The following is a 23,060-nucleotide window of genomic DNA, read 5'->3' on the forward strand; positions in this document are numbered from 1 at the left end:
TCCTATCAGTGGATATGGTTTCTGACTCAGTATAAGTCATTTCCTTTTGTTTTTTCCTTGAAATATGTAACCCATTCACATGTTTCTCAAAACAAATATTAAAGCTCTTATCATTTGTTTCTAAGCCATCTGGTTTGGTTTTTTAATTTTTCGTTTTTGTTTCTAGAGAGTTCTTTATGGTTGTTCTTTTGATATATGAATTATTCTTTTTTGTCCCTTTGTTCTGATCTTTCCTACAATTTTGAAAGCTGTATACTTTGGTTTTCATTTTGCTTGACTTTTAAACCTACATCTTGTAAAAATAGCTTTTTCTTTTTTTTTTTCTGATTACTAGATACAAAAATGAATTGTTATCTTTTGAATACTTGAACCAAGTATGTTTAAGACATTTTTTTCTCCTCCCTACATTTTGAATTTTCAGTATTTTTTAATGTAATTATTTCAAATATAGACTATTACCATTTCATTACTTTTATCTTACATTAGTAAATTCTTTTTAACATTTACATTTCGTTTTTAACAGATGTTCCCCTCTCTTTTCTGTACTTTTACAATTTTTTACAGAGGGAGAGGTTCACATGTATTCGTATGGTTTATGAATTTCCCGCTGTTGGACTTAGGTTTGGTGTGAGGTCCTGATGAGTTGAAACACACCTTCAAGCTCTTTTTAGGTTAAGAAGAGACCAGCAGTGCTCTCTCTGCTCCACAGCATTTCTGAATACGTTCTTTGGATTCATGCAGGTATCAATGACAACTTGACTCTCTTCAAGTTCCTGGGACGCAATCTTTTCCATCAAAAGCCTGGAAGCTTTGTATCATTGTCTTTGGCCCGTTACTATGATAGTAAATTCATCAGATGCTAACCTTAATTTCCTCTTATTTAATTATATCAGCATGGTACTGCTAACCATATGTTTTATCTGGCTGTTCGTTTGAGGGTCAGGTTGAACTGGTAACACTTTGTAGCCTACCCCTATCCCCCCTAACACATACACACACAAACACACAAACATACAAACACACTCTAACTGGTAATCAGTTCATTCATTATTCAATTATTCAACATGTTTTTAAGTTAATACAAAATGTCCTGCCATAGGAATAAGGGTACAAAACAGGATGCCCTCTTCCCATGATCAGGAATACTGTAGAGAATCCTGGGAGGCTCACCCTCCAGGCAGGCCAGGAGGTATGTGGCACAGAGCCATGCTCGTGAGGACTCCTTATCTCTCCTGGGACTTCCTAATAGTCTGTGAAGAAGGGTTCTGCCCCATCTTTGCTTTCTAAGTCTGGTCTTTGTTGTTGCTGAAAAATCTCTCTGTCCAAAGTCTTAATATGGTCAGTCATGTTTCTGCAGAATCTTTAATTCCCCACTGCCAATGATCCTGTTTTCATTTTAAATTTCTATATCTTGTTTACCATGGATTTTCATTCTTTTTAACTTGCTAAAAGAATGCATGAACATATTGTTTATCTTAATTACTGAATTTTTTCATACCCCCTAATTTCTGCATCACTGATTCCATGGATATGAACTTGGGTAAACTCCGAGAGGTGGTGAAAGACAGGGAAGCCTGGCATGCCACAGTCCATGGGGTCACAAAGAGTCAGACATGACTTGGAGAATGAATAATAACAAATTTCTGCATCCCCCTAATTCTGGCACACGTTACTAAGCCTTCCAAAGCTGGCCCAGATTCACCTTTCCTGCACTCCTCTTTGTGACTCTTCCTTAATATCTACTGATGCTAAACAGTCATTCCTTTTATAAATTTATTTTTATCAAGGTATAATGAACATACCTGGAAATTAATACTTTAAAAGTATAAATCAGATTTTTAGTATGTTCACAAAATTGTGCAACCATCACTGCTATATAATTCCAGGCCATTTTAAGCAGCCCAGAGAGAAATCCCAAAGCCATTAGCAGTCACTTTCCTTGGCAATTACTCACCTACTTTCTGTCTCTATGGATTTGCCTATTAAGCAGTTAAGATAAATGTATCATTGCCTTCTCCTTTCACCTGGAATATTCTTCCCCTTCCAATTCTTTTTTCCCCCTTTTCTGTGGCACAAAATCATACTCATTTTTTTAATACTTGTATTCAATCTTATTGACATTTCCTCTATCCTTGCATGCACAGCCCTGTTTGTGCATTGCTGCCACAACACCTCTAACACTGGGTTGCCACCATCTGTCTGTCCTTACTCACTGGTGAGTTCTTTGAAAGTAAACTTAAAAAGTACAAACAATTTGTTCGATTTCATGTTTTACATGACCAGCATCCACACTCCTATTAAAATATGCTCCTTCTATTTTACTCCTTTGAAAAACTACTTCTCCCACTCAAATTATTTGCCTTCACAGAGCTGGTCTGTGAAGTGGCCAATTTCTGGCCACTCATAATTGGATGTGTGAGAATCAAAATACCCTATACTCTCAGCTTCTGTTATAGGTTCAAACTTTGGTTACATGACCCAATCAGGGTGAATCAGAACACTTTGCTATAATATTTACATATTGGTGACACAAGTCTTTTCTTCCTTCTTGTTCAGCTCAGTTCACTCAATCATGTCCGACACCTTGTGACCCCATGGACTGCAGTACATCAGGCTTCCCTGTCCATCACTAACTCCAGGAGCTCGTTCAAACTCATGTCTGAGTCAGTGATGCCATCCAACCATTTCATCCCCTGTCATCCCCTTCTCCTCCTGCCTTCAATTTTTCCCAGCATCAGGGTCAGGGTCTTTTCCAATGAGTCCATTCTTTGTATCAGGTGGACAAAGTATTGGGCAGCTTCAGCATCAGTCCTTCCAATGAATATTCAGGACTGATCTCCTTTAGTATGGACTAGATGGATCTCCTAGCAGCCCAAGAGACTCTCAAGAGTCTTCTCCAACACCACAGTTCAAAAGCATCAATTCAATTCTTTGACACTCAGCTTTCTTTATGGTCCAACTCATACATTCATACATGACTACTGGAAAAACCATAGCTTTGACCACATGGAACTTTGTTGGCAAAGTAATGTCTCTGCTTTTTAATATGCTGTCTAGATTTGTCATAGCTTTTCTTCCAAGGAGCAAGAGTCTTTTAATTTCATGGTTGCAGTCACCATCTACAGTGATTTTGGAAACCAAGAAAATGATGTCTGCCACTGTTTCCATTGTTTCCACATCTATTTTCCATGAAGTGATGGGACTGGATGCCATGATCTTAGTTTTTTGAAAGTTGAATTTCAAGCCAGATTTTCCATTCTCTTCTTTCACTTTCATCAAACGGCTCTTTAGTTCTTCTTTGTTTTCTGCCATAAGGTTGTGTCATCTGCATATCTCAGGTTATTGACATTTCTCCCAGCAATCTTGATTCCAGCTTGTGCTTCATCCAGTTTGGATCTCACATGATTTACTCTGCATATAAGTTAAAGAAGCAAGGAGACAACATTCAGTCTTGACGTACTCCTGTCCCAATGGGGAACAAGTCCATCGTTCCATATTTGTTTCTAACTGTTGTTTCTTGACCTGCATACAGATTTCTCAGGAGTCAGGTAAGGTGGTCTGGTATTCCCATCTCCTGAAGAATTTTCCACAGTTTGCTGTGATCCACACAGTCAAAGGTTTTAGTATAGTCAAAGAAGCTGAAGTAGATGTTTTTCTGGAATTCTCTCACTTTTTCTATTATCTAATGGATGTTGGCAAGTTGACCTCTTGTTCCTCTGCCTCTTCTAAATCCAGCTTGAACATCTGGAAGTTTTTGGTTCATGTACGGTTGAAGCCTACCTTGGAGAATTTTGAGCATTACTTTGCTAGTGTGTGAGATGAGTACAATTGTGCAATAGCTGAACTTTCTTTGGCATTGCCTTTCTTTGGGACTGGGATAAAAACTGACTTTTTCCAGTCCTGTGGCCACTGCTGAGTTTTCCAAATTTGCTGGCATATTGAGTGCAGCACTTTCAAAGCATCATATTTTAGGATTTGAAAGAGCTTAGTTGGAATTCCAACACCTCCATTAGTTTTGTTCATAGTGATGCTTCCTAAGGCTCACTTGACTTTGCATTCCAAGATATCTGGCTCTAGGTAAGTGATGACACCATCATGATATTCTGGGCCATTAAGATCTTTTTTGTATAATTCTTCTGTGTATTCTTGCCACCTCTCCTTAAGATCTTCTGCTTCTGTTAGGTCCATACTGTTTCTGTCCTTTATTGTGCTCATCTTTGCATGAAATGTTCCCTTGGTATCTCTAATTTTCTGGAGAAGATCTCTAATCTTTCCCATTCCCATCGTTTACCTTTATTTCTTTGCACTGATCACTTAGGAAGGCCTTCTTATCTCTCCTTGCTATTTTTTGGAACTCTGCATTCAGATGGATATATCTTTCCTTTTTTCCTTTGCCTTTCGCTTCTCTTCTTTTCTCAGCTATTTGTAAGCCCTCTTTAGACAAACATTTTGCCTTTTTGCATTTCTTTTTCTTGGGGATAGTAATGATAACCACCTCCTGTACAATGTTATGAACCTACATCCATCATTCTTCAGGCATGCTATCTATCAGATCTAATCCCTTGTATCTGTTTGTCACTTACAGTATTGTAAGGGGTTAGATTTTGGTCATACCTGAATGGTCTAGGGGTTTTCCCTACTTTCTTCAGTGTAAGTCTGAATTTGGCAATAAGAAGTTCATGATCTGAGCCACAGTCAGCTCCTGGTCATTTTTGCTGACTGTATAGAACTTCTCCATTAGTTCAGTTCAGTTCAGTCGCTCAGTCTTGTCTGACTGTTTGTGACCCTATAAAGCGCAGCACACCAGGCCTCCCTGTCCATCACCAACTCACAGAGTCCACCCAAACCCATGTCCATTGAGTCGGTGATGCCATCCAACCATCTCATCCTCTGTCATCCCCTTCTCCTCTTGCCCTCAATCTTCCCAGCATCAGGGTCTTTTCAAATGAGTCAGATCTTTGCATCAGCTGGCAAAGTATTGGAGTTTCACCTTTAACATCAGTCCTTCCAATGAATATTCAGGACTGATTTCCCTTAGGGTGGACTGGTTGGATCTCCTTGAAGTCCAAGGGACTCTCAAGAGTTTTCTCCAACACCACAGTTCAAAAGCATCAATTCTTTGGCACTCAGCTTTCTTTATAGTCCAACTCTCACATCCATACATGACCACTGAAGAAACCATAGCCTTGACTAGACGGACCTTTGTTGACAAAGTAATGTCTCTGCTTTTCAATATGCTGTCTAGGTTGATCATAGCTTTACTTCCAAGGAGTAAATGTCTTTTAATTTCATATCTGGCTTCAAAGAGTATAACCAATACGATTTCAGTATTGACCATGTGGTGACGTCCCTGTGCTGAGTTGTCTCTTGTGTTGTTGGAAGAGGGTGTCTGCTCTTGCTATGACCAGTGTGTTCTCTTGGCAAAGCTCTTGTTAGCCTTTGCCCTGCTTCAGTTTGTACTCCAAGGCCAAACCTTCCTGTTACTCCAGGTATCTCTTGACTTCCTACTTTTACATTCCAGTCCCCTATGATGAAAAGGACATCTATTTGGCATTAGTTCTAGAATGCCTTATAGGTCATCACAGAACCATTCAACTTCAGCTTCTTCAGCATTAATGGTTGGAACATGGACTGGGATTACTGATATTGAATGGTTTGCTTTGGAAAAGAATAGAGATAATTCTGTAATTTTTGAGATTGCACCCAAGGTACTGCATTTCAGACTTTTTTGTTAACTGTTAGAGCTACTCTTTCTTCTAAGGGATTCTTGCCCATGGTAGTAGAGTTTCATCTGAATTAAATTTGCCCGTTATGGTCCATTTTAATATACTGATTCCTAAAATGTCGATGCTCACTCTTGCCATCTCCTGTTTGGCCACTTCCAATTTACCTTGATCCATGACTCTAACATTCCAGGTTCCTATGCAATATTATTCTTTACAGGATTGGACTTTATTTCCATCCCCATTCACATCTGCAAGTGGGTTTTGTTTGTTTTTTTTTTTTTTTTCCCTTTGGCCCAGCCTCTTTCCTCTTGGGTCAAAAGCTATAGAACTATGACTTAGATTATCCCTGTGTGTAGAGATAATGAGACAAGCTTACCAAGAGGAGATGAGATGAGAAACAGAGGGGAAAAGGAATCTTTAAATCATCTTTCAATTCCCTGGAGAGAGAGATGAATGTCTAAGGGCAGAATCCGCTCTTTCCTTACATCATGTGAACTATTTGATTCCTTTAGAGGAACACAGTATTATGCCCATTAACTACAATATTTTCGTATTCATTTTCTAAGTACTTATCTAGGCTAATTTCCACAGACAAATACTCAATCGGTGTTTTTAATTTTTTATATTTATTTATTTGTCTGTGCTAGGTCTTATTTGCTGCATGTGAGTACTTCGACCTTCACTGTGCCTTGTGGAATCTAGTTCCCTGAAGAGCAATTGAACCCAAGCCCCCCACTTTGTGAGCACAAAGTCTTATTCACTGAACCACCAGGGAAGTTCCATTCAAGAGGTGTTTTTAATACACTAGCTGTTAATGCCACAGCTTCGTCTCTTGACTCCCTAGCATCTGACGATTGATCCGTTTCATACGTTTCCCTTTCATTTTCCCAAACCACAAATGTTTGGAGTCACCACTGGAAACGTGGTCCAACATGATATTTCTCCTACCAGTTTTACTCCCAGACTGGTTTATTAGGACTAAACTAGGGGTGGGGGTGGGGAACTCATATAACTAGGGCCTGTTCAAGATGACACCTGTTTGATGTTTGGCATCTATCCTAGCGTCTTTTCATCCATCCACTACTCAGTACTCAACTCATAACTTGCAAAGATAAGAAGTATCCTGGTGTGGAAAGGCCTCCTCTGGCATAACCTTTGCATGGCCTCAGGGACTGTCAGACACCCCAGGGCTAGATGTCAAATTCCACATACAATCTTGACTCGATATATGTGTAGGTTGTGATCTCTTATGATCTTAACACACTTTGTTGTGGTCTGACTTTCATTTTTTGGATGAAATTAAAAACACTGCTTGAATGGATAAAAGTATTTTGTGCATGGTAGTAAAATAATACTGACTAAAAAATCTTTTCCTGTAAATCTCCATTTTGATATGAATAATTTGACCTCAAGAAAAATACTACTCAATAAATTGGCAGGAACATTTTTGGCAAATAAGAGGTTAAAATGGTGTGCAAGGCACACATCAGCCTAGATATTATCATGCTGGTGAATATGTCTGTTGTGCCTTGTAGATTTCAAGTTCCTCTCTCTACTGTTAATGCTACAATTCTGCCTTGAGTGTTTCTCCTTCTTTGACTATGCTAGAAGAATGATTTATGAAGAAATATATAAAAAGAAGCAAATGTTTGTCCATGTGTAATGTCTCAGGCATCTCTTAGCAATCACCTCATCTCATCTTCACACAATCTTTCCATGCATATTATTATATATTGAAAGAATCTGAAGCTCAGAAGAGATGATATGCTGATCAATGGGAGATAATAAATCGAACTCCAGGTGTGTCTGAGTTTACTGTATGTAACATATAACAGGATTTTAGAAGGAAATTTTAGAAAGGTCCTTTCCTTGTAATCAGGAAAATGTGAAGTTTGTCATATGCTTTATAGAACATGTACAAACTGATACCTGCTTCAAATTTGACTAGAAATCAATGTTTTTGCTTTTTGCTCATAGTAATAAACCACTGCCAAGCACTTACTGAGAGTCAAGCATTGTATAAAATAAATGCTCTGTGTATATGACCTTATTCAATCCTTACACAAACCCCACATAATAAGAACTATAATTATCACCATCTCATAGGTTTATATTTTAAGACTCAAGCTGTCACTGAGTGGTCTTCCTAACTCCAGGGCTCAAGCCTAATCACCAGACTATAGAGCCAGGCAGTAGGTTAAAGGGGGACCTTCTTAAGTGTCTCCTTCTGCTAACTCACTGAGTAATTTTTATAATGGTTTTATCTTCTTTTGGCCTTGGTTTTCTCTTCTGTAAGATTAGAAGATAGAACGAGATCATTTTCAGAACTTCCTCTTTTGAACATAGAGCATTTCCATGGCCTGGAGCAGTTTTCAAACATACAAGGATCAAGTTATCCAGACTTCTTCCATCTGACCTTTTAAAAAGTTACTCAGCCTGTTGTTTCTGAACTTGAGCCTTAGGTCAAGTTTTGATTTGGGAAACATCACTGGTGTTACTCTGGGCTTCCCCATTGTCTCACTGGTAAAGAATCCATCTGCCAACACAGGAGATGCAAGTTCAATCCCTGTGTTGGGAAGATCTCATGGAGAAGGAAATAGCAACCCACTCCAATATTCTTGCCTGGAAAATCCCATGGACAGAGCAGCCTGGTAGGGTACAGTCTGTGGGGTTGCACAGAGTCAGACAAGACTTAGAAACTAAACAACAGCAACAGTTGGTGTCACTCTACCAATGAAGTACATACTGATAGACTTCTTCACTCCCTACGTACAGGCTGTCCTCCTGAGCCTATTGAAGAATGAATATGAGGTTTCTGGATCATATGGTAGTTCTATTTTTAGTTTTTAAGGGACCTCCATACTGTTGTCCAGAGTGGCTGCATCAATTTACATTCCCATCAACAGTGTAGAAGGGTTCCCTTTTCTCTGCACCTTCTCCAGCATTTATTGCTTATAGATTTTACCCTGAGAACGCTGCAATTCAAAAATGTACCGTTACCCCAATGTTTACTGCAGTACTATTTACTGAAGACGGGACAGGAAAGCAACCTAAATGTCCATCGACAGATGAATAGGTAAAGAAGATATGGTATGTATACATGACGGAATGTTACTCCGCCATAAGAAGGAACAAAACTGAGTCATTTGTAGAGACATGGGTGGACTTAGAGTCTGTCATATGTTGTGAAGTAAGTCAGCTGCTGCTGCTAAGTTGCTTCAGTTGTGTCCAACTCTGTGCGACCCCATAGATGGCAGCCCACCAGGCTCCCCCGTCCCTGGGATTCTCCAGGCAAGAACACTGGAGTGGGTTGCCATTTCCTTCTCCAATGCATGAAAGTGAAAAGTGAAAGTGAAGTTGCTCAGTCGTGTCTGACTCTTAGTGACCCCATGGACTGCAGCCCACCAGGCTCCTAATGCATATATATTAGTGGTACAGATGGACCTATTTGGAGGGCAGGAAGCGAGATTCAGACAGACATGAGGACCCAGGTGGGCAGGAGAGGTAGGACAGATTGGGAGAGTAGCATCGACGCATATACACTACCGCGTCTAAAATCAATAGAGGGAACCTGCTGCTTGGCACAGAGAGTTCAGCTCAGTGCTCAGTAACGACCTAGATGGGTGGGATGGGGGTTAGAGTGGGAGGGAGGCTCAAGGCAGGGGATATTTGCCTACAAATAGCTGATTCATATTGTCAGATAGCAGAAACTAGCACAACATTGTAAAGCAATTGTACTCCAATAAAAAAAGAATTTTTTATAATATGAGAGAGTCTGGGCTTCCCAGGTGGCTCAGTGGGTAAAGAATCCACCTGCAATGCAGGAGATGCAGGAGGTGCAGGTTCGATCCCTGGGTCCAGAAGATCCCCTGGAGAAGGGCATGGCAACTCACTCCAGTGTTCTTGCCTGGAGACTCCCATGGACAGAGGAACCTGGTGGGCTATAGTCCATAGAGTTGCAAAGAGTCAGACACGATTGAAACGACTGAGCATGCATGCATGCAGATGAGAGAGTATGATGCTTTGTAGAAGAAGAAACTTTTCAAGTGATTACATCCTAAATAGCAGAGTGAAAATAGTAAAACCTACAGCAAGCCAACTAGAATTCTTGGTTTTTAATAAAAGTTTGGGTAGGGAATACTATAGAAAAGTCTTCACCCATTATACGTAGCGGCTCAGAGAATAAAGAGGCAATGCAGGAGACTGGGTTCGATCTCTGGGTTAGGAAGATCCCCTGGAGAAGGGAATGGGTACCCACTCCAGTATTCTTGCTGGGGAATTCCATGGACAGAAGAGTCTGGCCAGGCTACAGCTCATGGGGTCTCAAAGAGTCAGACAGGACTGAGTGATTAACACTTAGGATAGGAAAAGTCTCCACCCATTTTAATCATGGAAGTTTTTGGTTGCTAGAGATCTCAAACTGTCCTTTGGCATGTTTCCTCTTGGAAGTTCTTTGCAAATTGTGAAATATACACACAGGCATATCACACATTTAAGTGCAATGTATCCACATTATCCATCTTAAAACACATTATGTTAGGATCACCTTAGAACATGAACCTCTCTCAGATCACATCTACCCATCTTCCTGTGTGTGTGCATACTCAGTTGTTCTGCCATATCCAACCCTTTGTGACCCCCTGGGCTATGTGGCCTGCAAGGCTTCTCTGTCCAGACAATGTTCCAGGCAAGATTACTGGAGTGGGTTGCGATTTCCTTCTCTAGGAGATGTTCCTGACCCAGGGTTTGAACCCAATTCTCTTGTGTCTCCTGTACTGGCAGGTGGACTCTACCACTGCGCCACCTGGGAATCCTGAGCTAACCTCTAACCTGAGTTTCGTGTTAATCATTCCCTTGCTTTTCTTTACAATTTTGCCATTCTTGTATATACCACTGAGGAAATTTTTGATTTTGCCTGTTTTTGAAGTTTGTATGAATGGAATAATCATACTACATGCATTCTTCATGCCTTGCTGTTCTCATTTCCCATCGTTTTATTTTTATTTTTTAATTCATCTATGTAGAGGATGTAGCTATGGGGTTTTTCTTTGTCACTGATTAGTAGTACTCCATGGTATTAAATATATCAACACTACAATTTATTTATCTGTTCTACTGTTAATAAGTTTATACATTATATCTGTTTTGTTTTGCTATTATGAACATACATTTATCTGTTTCCTGGTATACACATGAGACAGTTTCTCAGGCATTTATACATTGGAGAGGGATTGTTAGATTTTAAGATGGGCACATTTAAACTCTACTAAGCTGGTTTGGTTCCATTGATAGTTTAACATTTTTAATCAATTTGATATAAATATTTGGAGAAGGAAATGGCAACACACTCCAATATTCTTACCTGAAGAACCTCATGGACAGAGGACCCTGGAGGGTCCATGGGGTCACAAAGAGTCAGACATGACTTATGACTGAACAACCAACAACAATATTTAACATTCTGGAGAGTGAAAGAAGTCATAATCCTACAGAACTGTAAAATGTGGCTTCCTATCTGTATTTGAAACACAGCAAAAGAATACTGTCCCCAGGTAGACTTAACTGGCTTTAATCAAGACATAGTAAAAGCCAGTAGAAGAGAAGTTGGGCTACTGAAATTAAGAAAAATCCTCAGTGCATAAAAACTAGAAGAAAATCAGCATAAGAATGGATAAATGAATATGAGACCATTCTGTTCCCAGAAAAATAACTTGGAAAGATGGGCATTCTTGCTTCTTCTTTGTTACTGATTTATCTTGTCAGCCCCTAAAAATGACCAGAGTCCCGTGAATTCTAGACCAACAAACACAAACTTACAAACCAGGAATACCAAGTCAAGCATCTAGTCTGAGCCTGCCTCCCCGTCCTTCTCGCCCACACCTCATCCGTCCCCCTCCCCACCTCCCCCATTTCCATCTATGTCATCACAGTTTCCATGGATTCCAGGAATAGCTCTAGCCATGCTCCTGGTGAAACTTGGTGAGAGTCACAGTGTACGAGGGAAATAGCGCCGAATTTTCTAAGTAACTGACATCTGAAGGAGTATGTTCTAAGAAACGTAAAAGGCAATATAGAGTTCATGCTTGCTTTATGAGTTTATCATTTTTTCCATTATTGAATCTCTTAGACGTCATTCCGACAGCCCTCAGAAAGAAATGCCTGAGTGTCGCTCTTCAGCAGCTGTTCCCAGACTGCACAGAAACCATGAACCTCAGTGGGCACTGGGTTATTCCAAGTGGACTGTGACTCTCGTGCACAAACACCATTGTCGCGGGTGAAATATAAGGCACAGAGCAGTTCACGCACCTATGCACCATGGCTAATCAAGGTATGTGGATAACCTTGTGATGAACAAAGAACACGAGTACGTAGCATCATACATTAATCCTAGGTAGCTTTTATCCTCTTGATCAATGGATATGTAGATTTCAACTACTATGGAAATGAGAAGAAATTTTTCATATTAAAGTTGTTCTTGCGATCTAAAATCTGGGACCTACTGCTGCATAATATACATCTGCTCCTCTAACGTTATGTGTATCTGTGCACATGCAGACACACACATATATATTTCTAGATATACTTTATAAATATCCACACTGCCAGAAGGATGGGAGGACAGTAAGAAAAATTTTCTCTGCAGAGATGTACCTTCCAGCTCTCTCTGAGACAGTATGTTAAATTATTAAACAGAATACTTCACATTTGTATTTGAACATCTTGTTTGTCAACAGATACATTAGAGAACACGATTATTCAACAAGATTTATCACACTGCAAATGGAACATAGGTCCATTTGGGTTACGTTTTGTAAACATTATTTATAAATCACTAAATACTTAATAGAAAGGGGGTCAAACAGCTGAATTGATTAAATATGAATCAGAAAACAAGAGGAAGCAACAGTTCAATAATAACAAGTATCTTTTCTTATTTACTGTCCAGATTTCAAAAAACTGAAATTCATTTTTTTTTTCATTTTGCTAATTCAGTTTTGTCTCTCAAAAATACACAATTTCTTTCAGACCAGAGTGTAATTATTAGCAGCCCTGAATATACATATGGGTGCATTTATTTTCTCTTGATCTGAGAAAAACAATTTTCCTTGAGTGGAAGAGACTGATCTTTTCTAATTAGCATAAAAATGACACCCCTCCTTACAACTCAATTTTATAATTAAACTCTCCAAAGAAAACGAAACTAATAACAATTCTTCACATGGCTAAGACTCAGCATAACGGTTTCTCTCTGACTAACACTCCTCAGAGAATTGTTATGGAAAATCACTAAACTGGCTTCTGACAGTGTTTTCATATTTAAAACAAATCATAAACGACAGTATTTTCATTACTGCTAATAATGAAAATATTGACGTCTAAATGTTTATACTCTGGAAATATACGAGATGAGAGCTTGACTAAGTAAAATGTGTTGATCACAGAAATAGATTTTTTAAAACTAATAAAACAACCGGCATCTGATGCCTTACATGGGGTTACATCTTCTTCCCTAGTGATGCTTGAGACAGAGTAAAAAAAGAAGTGAAGCAAATATATAAAGGAAAACAATAAACTTAAAAATTCTTAACTAGATGACCCATTAGGTGACTACTGTTTTTTGTTTTTTTTTTTCCTTTTCCCCAACAGGTCACTCAATAAATAACGTGTTTGAGAGTGTTTGTGTAAGCAGTGTCTTGGCTCCAGGGAAAAATAAGATTAGAACTGACTCCTGGAGTCGGTCCTGGCAGACTCACTACACTGAGCAGTTCTATGGTGTTAGCTGATGCACCGGAGGTGATGTGCAGGACAGATTAACCTTTGTATCTGCTGTGATTTTTTGTTGTTATTTAGTCACTCAGTCGTGTCTAACTGTTTTGCGAACCCACAGACTGTAGCCTGCCAGGCTCTTCTGTCTGTGGAATTTCCCAGACAAGAATACTGGAGTGGGTCTCCATTTCCTTCTCCAGGGGAACTGCTGTGTTTACAGATGTGAAAATATAGATACTGTAGCAACTATGGTACTATGGTACCATGATAACATAGGTACTATGAACATCACATGAGAATGTTCAAATCTCTTTCTCCTTTAACGCAATTATCCTTTGCTCTTGCCCTTCAGTAGAAACTTTTCTCTCCCCACGTGGAAACAAAATGTTGCCACACCCAGACCTGGCTAAGGAGAGTGAGCGCTTGCTGCTGCCTGATTGAAGAGTGGGGCAGCTTTTGTGGGAGAGTCTGGGAGTTTCTGGCAAGCTCTACCTGCTCGTAAACATGGGGCATCTACAAAGTCTGGCTCCTGGTAAAAGGATGGGAATCTGAGTGAGAACCACTCCAGGGAAGTCCATCTACTCAGAAAGACACAATTTCATTTAGAGCAGATAGCTCCAGACAGTAAAATTGGTTCTTATTTCAAGAGGACAATGGAAACCCATCTTTTCCTCCTGGCATTTGTATGTTGCTTCCATGCTACAGCAGGATCCCCTTGGCCACCAGATACCTACCATGCTGGCATCTTAGTCTCTTATCCACTAAATTCATTTTCTCCTCCAAAGCAAGAGAGTACATCTTTTTACATGTTCAAACTTTACCTAAAAATATATCATCAACCTACTCAACCTGGATTTGATTAGGCATAAAATAGACTGATGATGGCAGTGCTTTGCCACCATTTTTTTAAATTTGAATTTATTTATTTCAATTGGAGGTTAATTACTTTACAATATTGTATTGGTTTTGCCATACATCAACATGCATCCGCCACAGGTGTACATGTGTTCCCCATCCTGAACCCCCCTCCCTTCTCCCTCCCCATACCATCCCTCTGGGTCATCCCAGTGAACCACCCCCGAGCATCCTGTATCCTGCATTGAACCTGGACTGGCGATTCATTTCTTATATGATATTATACATGTTTCAATGCCATTCTCCCAAATCATCCCACCCTCTCCCTCTCCCACAGAGTCCAAAAGACTGTTCTATACATCTGTGTCTCTTTTGCTGTCTCACATACAGGGTTATCGTTACCATCTTTCTAAATTCCATATATATGCGTTAGTGTACTGTATTGGTGTTTTTCTTTCTGGCTTACTTCACTCTGTATAATAGGCTCTAGTTTCATCCACCTCATTAGAACTGATTCAAATGTATTCTTTTTAATGGCTGAGTAATACTCCATTGTGTATATGTACCACAACTTTCTTATCCATTCGTCTGCTGATGGACATCTAGGTTGCTTCCATGTCCTGGCTACTATAAACAGTGCTACAATGAACATTGGGGTACAGGTGTCTCTTTCAATTCTGGTTTCCTCGGTGTGTATGCCCAGCAGTGGGATTGCTGGGTCATAAGGCAGTTCTTGGAGAAGGAAATGGCAACCCACTCCAGTGTTCTTGCCTGGAGAATCCCAGGGACAGGGGAGCCTGGTGGGCTGCTGTCTCTGGGGTCGCACAGAGTCGGACACGACTGAAGTGACTTAGCAGCAGCAGCAGCAGCAAGGCAGTTCTATTTCCAGTTTTTTAAGGAATCTCCATACTTTCTAACACCATACACAAAAATAAATCGAAATGGGTTAAAGATCTAAACGTAAGACCAGAAACTATAAAACTCCTAGAGGAGAACATAGGCCACTATTTTCTTAAAAGGCATAAACAAGAAAGCATGAGCCACTAGCAAACCATTCCTAAAGCTCCTTGGCATTTGAGGTGTTTCCGTTTTAAGTTCTTTAAAAGCAAGTATATTCATGACATTGTAATTTATCTGAATACAATATTGAATTGTGCCATCTTCACAGCTAATATGCAGGAACAAGTCACTTGGTCTAGTCAAATGCCCTGAAGTAAGGAATTCTCTAATTAAAATTGAATAATGTTACACAGTACATAACTCTCATGCAATGATAAAAAACCTTTTTTTCTTGGAAAAATAATTCTCTGAAGAAGTTATTCCTAAAGTTACAGAAATCCTCCAAACCTAGGATGTGAAAGACCCAAGAAGTACCTTACAAATTTCAGAGGTCTCCTGAATCAATGAATATTTAATACTTTCATGGTATAAATTCATCTCCTGGTAAAAATTCAAGTGCTCATTGAAGAATTAGCACTCCGAGTTACAAGTGACCAAAAAACAAAAGAAAAATCTTACAAAGGATAAAAAAATTCAGTGGGAATCCAATGGTCCACATTATTGAAGACATGGGCAAAGGCAGTCAGTTTTAGGAAAAGTCTTCACACAACCGAGACTCTTCCTGTGGTTTCTTCCTCCATGTGGAATTTTTCTCCATGTTGATTCCCCATCCTTGTGGATTCTTCCTGTATGTGGATTTTTCTTTTCTGTGGCTTATTCCTCACTGTGGATTCTCCTTCCCTGTAGATTCCTCTACCCTGTGGATTCTTCTGCCATAGAAGCAAGATGTTTGTAGCAGCTATGGCATCACATCCTTCTAACCTCAAGTCTAATGGAAAGAAAATCTACTCTTCTCTCAATATTCCCAACCAAAAGTTTCATTCTGTCTGATCACATGCCCATCCCTCAATCAGTTATGAAAGCACAATTCCCTATTAGGCTTGAGCCTTTGTCACCCTAACGTTCCACTTTAGAGCTGAGGCCTAGAACAATGAGGATGGAGGAGAACCTTAAACTAAAACTGGAGGCTTTTTCCACAAGGAAGATGGATATTGGAGATGAAAACCCCACTGCCCCAGAACACTCTGCTATCAGCTCACCTCCTTTTATTCTCTGTGTGCCAAGGATGTTTAAAAATTTATAAGTGGAGGTATAATTTAATGAGCCTAGTAACTTGCACTCTCTACCACATATTTAAATTTTTAATATAATTATTAACTATATTGTACTCCATATTAGCTATTTCTCAAGTGGGTTCTTTATTGTAACATGCACAAACACTTGCAAGTTTCATCCAGAATGCAGAATTCAAATTTTACTTTAGCCAATTCAAGACAAAGGATACTATTAGGACAATTTATAGTTGCATAAATGTAGTCTAAATCATTAAGCTCTTCTCTCCCTGCCAGGAAAGCATTTTCTGATCCTGTATTTAATGTATTTTATTAAAGAGTCCCCAAATATGAAAAACAAAAATTGATTAAAAATATGGCCTGCAGATAATAGAGAATGCAGAAAAAGCATATTACTCAGTGCAAACACTCTAAGTATAAAGACATCATCATATTTAATATCTTATTAAGTGATAATTTTTCATGGCTGGAAGGACCACAGACATCATTCAATCCTGAAACTTCTTAATAAATATGCTTTCTCAGTAAGCTGCTGCTGCTGCTGCTGCTGCTAAGTCACTTCAATTGTGTCTGACTCTGTGCGACCCCATAGATGGCAGCCCACCAGGCTCCCCTGTCCCTGGGATTCTCCAGGCAAGAACACTGGAGTGGGTTGCCATTTCCCTCTCCAATGCATGAAAGTGAAAAGTGAAAGTGAAATCACTCTGTTGTGTCCGACTCTTAGCGACTCCATGGACCGCAGCCTACCAGGCTCCCCCGTCCCTGGAATTTTCCAGGCAAGACTACTGGAGTGGGGTGCCATTGCCTTCTCCTCTCAGTAAGCTAGTTGCCATTATTTTTCCAGTTGGCAGGATAGCCAGGATAACATAATACTAGCAAATCCTGGGGTTGGTTCTATAAAGGACTCAGTTCCTCCTGGCAGACACACACATGACCCCAACTCAGCTGATTCCTCCCCAGGCTCCATTTATCCACGTGTCTTTGAGCCCCTCTGTCTTCCTAGTACTGCACAAGGTGCTGGAATACAAAGATGAATAAGATGAAGGTGGCCCCTGGACATCTGGAGCTTCCAGCCCAGTGTGGATGACAGGCATCATTCGTGTCGTTACACAAATACATTCGTCAGTCCAAGGTGTACTTCATTTTATAAAGGAAAGTTTCAGTATCCTGTGAGAGGGTCTCAGGGCCCATTCAGCCCAATCTGGAGGCTTAGAAAAGTGGCTTTTGCACCAAGTGACACAGGATGAAAGTCTAGGTTATACCACATGCTGAAGGCCCCAAAGATCTAGAACACAGAGCACAGGGGAGGAAGTTATGTGGGGCCAGGTAATACAGGAGTGTGTAGACTGCAAGGGTTTGAGTCTTCTGAAGTTTTAAGCGAAGGGATGACATAATCAGATTTCCACTTGCAAAATCACTCTGGCTAATGTACAGGGGACACATGTGGACGTTGGTGTAAAAATGATGTCAGAACAGCGAGGAAGGTACTAGATCAGTCCAGGTGAGAGAGGTCAATGGGGTAGTGGCTTGCCCCAGGGGCCACTGCTGGAGAGAAAACACTGGACAGATTTGAGAGAGATTTTGAAGATAAAATTGAAAAGACACTTTGGTTCTCACAAGTTTGAAGAGTATCTGAATGCTGGCAAGTGTTTTTTCAGTGTGCTTTCTGAGAAGTTTGAAAATCAGTCCCAGTTTTCCTGACGAGACTGAGTGAAGACTGTCACTCTGCAATAGCTGCATTCTTGCATTCCGCACGACCTGTGAGTGCTCCAGTAGCAACCGTGCCCACAGTCTGCTGCTTTCCATCAATGCAAATGCTTTTGGTTGGTTGCCTGGATTTCCAACCCTGTCAATTCAAATCTCTTTGCTCCCGATTAACGCTTAGACATCTTCAAAATGTGAAAGCATCCAATAACCCAAGGTACCTGTGTGTCTAAAACTCTTCTGAGTCCTGTCATGGTTTATAAATATCTGTTCTTTAAGTCCATATACCAATGTGACCTGGAGAACTTTCAGTTCAGTTCAGTGGCTCAGTCATGTCCAACTCTTTGCAACCCCGTGGACTGAAGCACGCCAGGCCTCCCTGTCCATCACAAACTCCCAGAGTTTACCCAAACTCATGTCCATTGAGTCGGTGATGCCATCCAACCATCTCATCCTCTGTCGTCCCCTTCTCCTCCTGCCCTCAATCTTTCCCAGCATCGGAGTCCTTTCAAATGAGTCAGCTCTTCGCATCATGTGGCCAAAGTATTGGAGTTTCAGCTTTAATATCACTCCTTCCAATGAACACTCAGGATTGATCTCCTTCAGGATGGACTGGTTGGATCTCCTTGCAGTCCAAGGGACTCTCGAGAGTCTTCTCCAACACCACAGTTCAAATCCATCAATTCTGCAGCACTCAGATTTCTTTATAATTCAACTCTCACATCCATACATGACTACTGGAAAAACCATAGCCTTGACTAGATGGACCTTTGTCGGCAAAGTAATGCCTCTGCTTTTTAAAATGCTATCTAGGTTGGTCATAACTTTCCTTCCAAGGAGTAAGCGTCTTTTAATTTCATGGCTGCAGTCACCATCCGCAGTGATTTTGGAGCCCCCCAAAATAAAGTCTCTCACTGTTTCCACTGTTTCCCCATCTATTTGCCATGAAGTGATGGGACCAGATGCCATGATGATGTTTCTGAATGTTGAGCTTTACAACTGAGCAAAGTAGCCGACCTCACATAATATACTATATATGTGTTGTTCCTTAGACAAATGCTATGTCTCAAAATTAAAAATTCACATCTAGACCAAGATGATGCAGAACCCCGCCGTTCTGCCTCTTCTTCCCTTTTCCTTCCAAGCCCCAGCAGTACCACTACTCCCCAGAATCTATCTGTAGGCCATTTTCTCTTTTTTCAAATCAGAGTTTCCCGAACTGCTGGTGTTGGTCCTGAGACTTCCACCTTCACATCTAGCTACTCATATATTTATTCAGCTAACACATGCTTTTGGGAGCCTCCTCTATTCACCCCGTATTAAATATCTCCACGAGGCACTCCACCACCAATCCAGTCCACATATAAGAATTTAATCATCAGGCCTCCCAAAATCTACCCCTTACCTGTGTTTACTGTCTCAGCGAAGGTTAACATAACCCACTCACTTTACCTCCCCCGATGCCTAACCCGCATCCCTCCTGCCCTTCACAAGCCAGTCACAAAGTCCTATTCTTCTTAAACCTCTTTCAAATCCAGCCCCTTTCCTTCCATCCTTCCCTTCTGGGGCCTCCATCCATACCCTTGTCATCTCTGCTACAATAAGCTTACACTGAGGAAGCTCACACTTCTTTCCATCTACTCCAATCAATCTTTCCAGTCCAAGTTTTTTTATTATGAAGACTGGTTGTGTCACTTCTGTGCCCCAAAATCTCAAAGGCGGGATTTCCTCACTGCCTTTAGGATAAAAATCCTAGCATCTCAGTACAGCAAACAGCTCCTTTTGGACTATGCCCCCTGGCTCTTGGGCTGCATCCAAGCACCACCACCTGCTCCCCAAAGACCAGCTGTAACTGGTTCCTTGTTCTGCAGTTTTGCAACAAGGTTATGTCCATGCACTTGCTTTCTCTGCCTCGCTCTGCAACTGCCCCTCTTCCCTATAGTCCTATTCTAATATTACTTCTCTGCACAATATCCTTAGGGTCCTGTCATTCTTTCTACTTTATCCATCAATTTTTTAGGACACTCAGATTACCACTCACTGTGATCCTGTGTTCTGTCTCTCTCTCCCAAGATCAGAGGAAAACAAATCTCTGACCCACTAAGAACAACCACTGTATAGGATATTCAGCAAGTTATCAACTAGCGTTTGCAGAACCAGGACTGATAATTGTAACAACATTGAAAAATGAGTAAGTGCTTTTGTGTGCTAAGTGTCTTACAAAGTTTGAAATGTGCGTGCACACACACACACACAGCCATTAAGGAAGCAGAATTAGAGCCTGAGTGAAAGAAGTGTAAGTGTAAAAACCTCACCTTGGGATGTCCAGAACAAAATGACTTTCAAGACTTTTTTTTTACACAACCAACAGCAAAAATTCACTTTATATCACAAATTCTTCATCATTCAATCATTTTTAATATGGGAATTACAATTTTACAAAATAAGTACTTCCCCTTACTATATATGCTCTTTTGATATTTTTTCTATCCCTCTTTGATTTTGTAAGTGTTGGCTTTAAGCCCTTCAATTTACTTTGTGACTTATTTTGGAAAATGCTGTTTTATAATTTTTGCTATATTTGATTTACCCAGATTTGTATTCACACAGCTTCTGTAAATAATTAAGGCTGCATGTAAAAAGTAAATAAGTAATTTCTCTACCTTTTAGGTCTACTTAAAAATCGTGGATTTAAAAATTAGTTGATCACCACTGCCAAAGCCATACTACTTTCTAATGACAGCAAATAGCTTTTGATGATAATATGGGGAAATATTTCACACACATTGAAATCACTGGAAGCAGGCTAAAACGTGAAGCAGGATTTGCAATCATTGGCTATGCATTTTCTGTCTTCTAGGCCTAATGTAAATCATATTTCCTGTCATGACAGAGCCCTCTGATAGCTCTCCTTTTCCACTAGGTATAATTTCTTGTTTGTTTCTTACCAAAACATTATAAAATATGAGCATGGGATAGTTTTCTCGAAATGAAGCCAGTTGTAGGAATCAATTTAATGTTTATATGAAGAATCATTTCAGAATATTCTTCCCCTTTCTTTCCCCTATTTCTAAATGACTCTATCACTTGGCATAAATCACGTACAGCTCTCATAGCACCATAGTATTTGGCGAGGAAATTTGCAGTGTTTCTTCTTTAATCTTGAGAAGCATGTATCAGCCAACCATCATGTTGCCTCATGAAAAGCAATAGATAACTACATTTCATATGTCAGCATTTCGGTGCCCAATAAAAGAGAGTGTTCATTGTTTTCTACATGAAAGAGCAAACATTCAGGATGATTAAAAAGATTTTGCCAGTATTTCTCTATAGAAACATTCTTCTCTTTAAAAAAAAAAAAAAGTGTCACAAGAACTATACCAGAAATGAGGGTATTTATCATTATATATATATATGCCTTCAGGACTAAAATTGTGAATATTTTAAGCTGAGAATTTGAAAAGCAACATACATAAATAAAGGTCTTGCTTTTAAATAATTTGTATTTCAGAGCAAGATTTAAGCTGTGTTGAGAAATTTGTTAAAATTAAACTTCTATCCTACCATTTTGCTAAGTATAGTAGCACAGCTGACATGAATTTTAAATCTAAGTACTCATCTTTTATGAGTGAGGTTTAGAACACCACTTTTCAAAATATAGTATGGGGTCCTCTTGGTATGTTTTGAGGCTATGGGGATGATGCTATCACCAGCCACATCTAGTCCCATCACTTCATGGCAAATAGATGGGGGAAAAAATGGAAACAGTGACAGACTTAATATTTTGTGTGCTCCAAAATCACTGCAGATGGTGATTATAGCCTTGCAATTAAAAGACACTTGTGCCTTGAAAGATAAGCTATGACAAACCTAGACAGAATATTAAAAAGCAGAGACATCACTTTGGCAACAAAAGTCTGTATAGTCAAAGCTATGGTTTCTCCAGTAGTCATGTACAGATGTGAGAGTTGGACCATAAAGAAGCCTGAGCACCAAAGAATTGATGTTTACAAACTGTGGTGTTGGAGAAGAATCTTGAGAGTCCCTTGGACTGCAAGGAAATCAAACCAGTCAATTCTAAAGGAAATAAAGCCTGAGTATTCATTGAAAGGACAGATGCTGAAGCTGAAGCTCCAATACTTTGGCCACCTGATGCGAAGAACTGACTCATTTGAAAAGACCCTGATACTGGGAAAGATTGAGGACAAGATGAGAAGGGAGCAACAGAGGATGAGATGGTTGGATGGCATCACCGACTCAATGAACATGAGTTTGAGTAAAGTCTGGGAGATAATGAAGGACAGGGAAGCCTGGCATGCTGCAGTCCATGAGATCGCAGACCCGCACATGACTGAGTGACTGAACAGCGATAACTACCTCTGAAGCCTTGAAAGGAGTATAAAGAGGAGGGTGTGTGATTCCATATTCATACAGGTATTGTTCTATTTCAGATGAATTAGAATTTTTTACATCTAAATATGCCAAAACTATTTCTAGGGGATTTTCTATATTGTAGAAAATATTGTGTAGGAGGTCATGCCACCCAAGGTAGGCAGCATCCACATGGTGGTGGTGGAACCTACATAATTCACTGTCCAGTTAGATGCAGTGCCTGAGTGGGCAGGGGGATGACTGGAGTGAGGACGGCAGTGATGACAGCTCTGCAAGTGACGTCTGAGCCCGGGCAGGGAGAGGAAGCCACCGATGCGGGGAGATGGGGGAAGGGGGCAGCAGTGATGCTTGCTGATCACACAGTCTCGTCCAAGAGGAGAATATGTCAAGGTGATGGGCACCAGGTTTCTTAAGGTCAGAGAAGGGGGAACACACATGGAGGGAGAGAAAACTAGAATGAATCCTGTGGCATTGAAATGGGAGA

The 23,060-nt window shown here is 40.1% G+C and overlaps 1 long non-coding RNA gene across 1 annotated transcript; it reads left to right on the forward strand.

The window, feature by feature from the left end:
• The first annotated feature begins 5,588 nt into the window (after positions 1-5,588).
• LOC132346166 (uncharacterized) lies at positions 5,589-13,404 on the forward strand. The gene is made up of 3 exons (XR_009495925.1): positions 5,589-5,708; positions 11,854-12,054; positions 13,374-13,404. It is a non-coding gene; the product is annotated as an uncharacterized lncRNA (long non-coding RNA).
• The last annotated feature ends 9,656 nt before the right edge of the window (positions 13,405-23,060 follow it).

This window comes from Bos taurus, chromosome 9 (assembly GCF_002263795.3).
Source record: "Bos taurus isolate L1 Dominette 01449 registration number 42190680 breed Hereford chromosome 9, ARS-UCD2.0, whole genome shotgun sequence".
In the NCBI taxonomy this organism is placed as follows: Eukaryota; Metazoa; Chordata; class Mammalia; order Artiodactyla; family Bovidae; genus Bos; species Bos taurus.